The sequence below is a fragment of the Euprymna scolopes genome, chromosome 14, assembly GCF_053919585.1.
Source record: "Euprymna scolopes isolate OS-2025 chromosome 14, ASM5391958v1, whole genome shotgun sequence".
In the NCBI taxonomy this organism is placed as follows: Eukaryota; Metazoa; Mollusca; class Cephalopoda; order Sepiida; family Sepiolidae; genus Euprymna; species Euprymna scolopes.
This window is the reverse complement of record NC_136495.1, coordinates 150,478,512-150,484,511: the sequence shown is the minus strand read 5'-3', so window position 1 is coordinate 150,484,511 and position 6,000 is coordinate 150,478,512. Positions and strand designations below refer to the sequence as shown.

At 20.9% G+C, this 6,000-nt stretch overlaps 1 protein-coding gene across 3 annotated transcripts in view; it reads right to left on the bottom strand.

The window, feature by feature from the left end:
* Nucleotides 1–6,000, bottom strand: part of LOC145293291 (elongator complex protein 4-like) — a 328,271-nt gene that overhangs the window by 30,804 nt on the left and 291,467 nt on the right. The gene's annotated exons all lie outside the window — the stretch shown is intronic.

Below are 6,000 nucleotides of genomic sequence, written 5' to 3'. Positions count from 1 at the left end.
GATTTGATTTACTGTCATTTTATAAAGGATTTGATTTACTCTCATTTTATAAAGAATTTGATTTACTGTCATTTTATAAAGAATTTGATTTACTGTCATTTTATAAAGGATTTGATTTACTGTCATTTTATAAAGGATTTGATTTACTCTCATTTTATAAAGGATTTGATTTACTCTCATTTTATAAAGGATTTGATTTACTGTCATTTTATAAAGGATTGGATTTACTGTCATTTTATAAAGGATTTGATTTACTCTCATTTTATAAAGAATTTGATTTACTGTCATTTTATAAAGAATTTGATTTACTCTCATTTTATAAAGAATTTGATTTACTGTCATTTTATAAAGGATTTGATTTACTGTCATTTTATAAAGGATTTGATTTACTCTCATTTTATAAAGAATTTGATTTACTGTCATTTTATAAAGGATTTGATTTACTGTCATTTTATAAAGGATTTGATTTACTCTCATTTTATAAAGAATTTGATTTACTGTCATTTTATAAAGGATTTGATTTACTGTCATTTTATAAAGGATTTGATTTACTCTCATTTTATAAAGGATTTGATTTACTCTCATTTTATAAAGGGTTTGATTTACTGTCATTTTATAAAGGATTTGATTTACTCTCATTTTATAAAGAATTTGATTTACTCTCATTTTATAAAGAATTTGATTTACTGTCATTTTATAAAGAATTTGATTTACTCTCATTTTATAAAGAATTTGATTTACTGTCATTTTATAAAGGATTTGATTTACTGTCATTTTATAAAGGATTTGATTTACTCTCATTTTATAAAGAATTTGATTTACTCTCATTTTATAAAGGATTTGATTTACTCTCATTTTATAAAGGATTTGATTTACTGTCATTTTATAAAGGATTTGATTTACTGTCATTTTATAAAGGATTTGATTTACTCTCATTTTATAAAGAATTTGATTTACTGTCATTTTATAAAGGATTTGATTTACTCTCATTTTATAAAGAATTTGATTTACTGTCATTTTATAAAGGATTTGATTTACTGTCATTTTATAAAGAATTTGATTTACTCTCATTTTATAAAGGATTTGATTTACTGTCATTTTATAAAGAATTTGATTTACTGTCATTTTATAAAGGATTTGATTTACTCTCATTTTATAAAGGATTTGATTTACTGTCATTTTATAAAGGATTTACTGTCATTTTATAAAGGATTTGATTTACTGTCATTTTATAAAGGATTTGATTTACTGTCATTTTATAAAGAATTTGATTTACTGTCATTTTATAAAGAATTTGATTTACTCTCATTTTATAAAGGATTTGATTTACTGTCATTTTATAAAGGATTTGATTTACTGTCATTTTATAAAGGATTTGATTTACTCTCATTTTATAAAGGATTTGATTTACTGTCATTTTATAAAGGATTTGATTTACTCTCATTTTATAAAGAATTTGATTTACTCTCATTTTATAAAGAATTTGATTTACTGTCATTTTATAAAGAATTTGATTTACTGTCATTTTATAAAGGATTTGATTTACTGTCATTTTATAAAGGAATTTGATTTACTGTCATTTTATAAAGGATTTGATTTACTCTCATTTTATAAAGGATTTGATTTACTCTCATTTTATAAAGAATTTGATTTACTGTCATTTTATAAAGAATTTGATTTACTGTCATTTTATAAAGGATTTGATTTACTGTCATTTTATAAAGGATTTGATTTACTCTCATTTTATAAAGAATTTGATTTACTGTCATTTTATAAAGAATTTGATTTACTGTCATTTTATAAAGGATTTGATTTACTCTCATTTTATAAAGAATTTGATTTACTCTCATTTTATAAAGGATTTGATTTACTGTCATTTTATAAAGGATTTGATTTACTCTCATTTTATAAAGAATTTGATTTACTGTCATTTTATAAAGGATTTGATTTACTGTCATTTTATAAAGGATTTGATTTACTCTCATTTTATAAAGAATTTGATTTACTGTCATTTTATAAAGGATTGGATTTACTGTCATTTTATAAAGAATTTGATTTACTCTCATTTTATAAAGAATTTGATTTACTCTCATTTTATAAAGAATTTGATTTACTGTCATTTTATAAAGGATTTGATTTACTGTCATTTTATAAAGGATTTGATTTACTCTCATTTTATAAAGGATTTGATTTACTCTCATTTTATAAAGGGTTTGATTTACTGTCATTTTATAAAGGATTTGATTTACTCTCATTTTATAAAGAATTTGATTTACTCTCATTTTATAAAGAATTTGATTTACTGTCATTTTATAAAGAATTTGATTTACTGTCATTTTATAAAGGATTTGATTTACTGTCATTTTATAAAGGATTTGATTTACTCTCATTTTATAAAGAATTTGATTTACTGTCATTTTATAAAGAATTTGATTTACTGTCATTTTATAAAGGATTTGATTTACTGTCATTTTATAAAGGATTTGATTTACTCTCATTTTATAAAGGATTTGATTTACTCTCATTTTATAAAGGATTTGATTTACTGTCATTTTATAAAGGATTGGATTTACTGTCATTTTATAAAGGATTTGATTTACTCTCATTTTATAAAGAATTTGATTTACTGTCATTTTATAAAGAATTTGATTTACTCTCATTTTATAAAGAATTTGATTTACTGTCATTTTATAAAGGATTTGATTTACTGTCATTTTATAAAGGATTTGATTTACTCTCATTTTATAAAGAATTTGATTTACTGTCATTTTATAAAGGATTGGATTTACTGTCATTTTATAAAGGATTTGATTTACTCTCATTTTATAAAGAATTTGGTTTTACTGTCATTTTATAAAGGATTTGATTTACTGTCATTTTATAAAGGATTTGATTTACTCTCATTTTATAAAGGATTTGATTTACTCTCATTTTATAAAGGGTTTGATTTACTGTCATTTTATAAAGGATTTGATTTACTCTCATTTTATAAAGAATTTGATTTACTCTCATTTTATAAAGAATTTGATTTACTGTCATTTTATAAAGAATTTGATTTACTCTCATTTTATAAAGAATTTGATTTACTGTCATTTTATAAAGGATTTGATTTACTGTCATTTTATAAAGGATTTGATTTACTCTCATTTTATAAAGAATTTGATTTACTCTAATTTTATAAAGGATTTGATTTACTCTCATTTTATAAAGGATTTGATTTACTGTCATTTTATAAAGGATTTGATTTACTGTCATTTTATAAAGAATTTGATTTACTCTCATTTTATAAAGGATTTGATTTACTGTCATTTTATAAAGAATTTGATTTACTGTCATTTTATAAAGAATTTGATTTACTCTCATTTTATAAAGAATTTGATTTACTCTCATTTTATAAAGAATTTGATTTACTCTCATTTTATAAAGGATTTGATTTACTGTCATTTTATAAAGGATTTGATTTACTGTCATTTTATAAAGAATTTGATTTACTGTCATTTTATAAAGAATTTGATTTACTGTCATTTTATAAAGGATTTGATTTACTGTCATTTTATAAAGAATTTGATTTACTGTCATTTTATAAAGGATTTGATTTACTCTCATTTTATAAAGGATTTGATTTACTCTCATTTTATAAAGAATTTGATTTACTGTCATTTTATAAAGAATTTGATTTACTGTCATTTTATAAAGGATTTGATTTACTGTCATTTTATAAAGGATTTGATTTACTCTCATTTTATAAAGAATTTGATTTACTGTCATTTTATAAAGAATTTGATTTACTGTCATTTTATAAAGGATTTGATTTACTCTCATTTTATAAAGAATTTGATTTACTCTCATTTTATAAAGGATTTGATTTACTGTCATTTTATAAAGGATTTGATTTACTCTCATTTTATAAAGAATTTGATTTACTGTCATTTTATAAAGGATTTGATTTACTGTCATTTTATAAAGGATTTGATTTACTCTCATTTTATAAAGAATTTGATTTACTGTCATTTTATAAAGGATTGGATTTACTGTCATTTTATAAAGAATTTGATTTACTCTCATTTTATAAAGAATTTGATTTACTGTCATTTTATAAAGGATTTGATTTACTGTCATTTTATAAAGGATTTGATTTACTCTCATTTTATAAAGGATTTGATTTACTCTCATTTTATAAAGGGTTTGATTTACTGTCATTTTATAAAGGATTTGATTTACTCTCATTTTATAAAGAATTTGATTTACTCTCATTTTATAAAGAATTTGATTTACTGTCATTTTATAAAGAATTTGATTTACTGTCATTTTATAAAGGATTTGATTTACTGTCATTTTATAAAGGATTTGATTTACTCTCATTTTATAAAGAATTTGATTTACTGTCATTTTATAAAGAATTTGATTTACTGTCATTTTATAAAGGATTTGATTTACTGTCATTTTATAAAGGATTTGATTTACTCTCATTTTATAAAGGATTTGATTTACTCTCATTTTATAAAGGATTTGATTTACTGTCATTTTATAAAGGATTGGATTTACTGTCATTTTATAAAGGATTTGATTTACTCTCATTTTATAAAGAATTTGATTTACTGTCATTTTATAAAGAATTTGATTTACTCTCATTTTATAAAGAATTTGATTTACTGTCATTTTATAAAGGATTTGATTTACTGTCATTTTATAAAGGATTTGATTTACTCTCATTTTATAAAGAATTTGATTTACTGTCATTTTATAAAGGATTGGATTTACTGTCATTTTATAAAGGATTTGATTTACTCTCATTTTATAAAGAATTTGATTTACTGTCATTTTATAAAGGATTTGATTTACTGTCATTTTATAAAGGATTTGATTTACTCTCATTTTATAAAGGATTTGATTTACTCTCATTTTATAAAGGGTTTGATTTCCTGTCATTTTATAAAGGATTTGATTTACTCTCATTTTATAAAGAATTTGATTTACTCTCATTTTATAAAGAATTTGATTTACTGTCATTTTATAAAGAATTTGATTTACTCTCATTTTATAAAGAATTTGATTTACTGTCATTTTATAAAGGATTTGATTTACTGTCAATTTATAAAGGATTTGATTTACTCTCATTTTATAAAGAATTTTATTTACTCTCATTTTATAAAGGATTTGATTTACTCTCATTTTATAAAGGATTTGATTTACTGTCATTTTATAAAGGATTTGATTTACTGTCATTTTATAAAGAATTTGATTTACTCTCATTTTATAAAGGATTTGATTTACTGTCATTTTATAAAGAAGTTGATTTACTGTCATTTTATAAAGAATTTGATTTACTCTCATTTTATAAAGAATTTGATTTACTCTCATTTTATAAAGAATTTGATTTACTCTCATTTTATAAAGGATTTGATTTACTGGCATTTTATAAAGGATTTGATTTACTGTCATTTTATAAAGAATTTGATTTACTGTCATTTTATAAAGGATTTGATTTACTCTCATTTTATAAAGAATTTGATTTACTGTCATTTTATAAAGGGTTTGATTTACTCTCATTTTATAAAGGATTTGATTTACTGTCATTTTATAAAGAATTTGATTTACTGTCATTTTATAAAGGATTTTATTTACTCTCATTTTATAAAGGATTTGATTTACTGTCATTTTATAAAGAATTTGATTTACTCTCATTTTATAAAGGATTTGATTTACTGTCATTTTATAAAGGATTTGATTTACTCTCATTTTATAAAGAATTTGATTTACTGTCATTTTATAAAGGATTTGATTTACTCTCATTTTATAAAGGATTTGATTTACTGTCATTTTATAAAGGATTTGATTTACTGTCATTTTATAAAGGATTTGATTTACTGTCATTTTATAAAGAATTTGATTTACTGTCATTTTATAAAGGATTTGATTTACTGTCATATTATAAAGAATTTGATTTACTCTCATTTTATAAAGAATTTGATTTACTCTCATTTTATAAAGAATTTGATT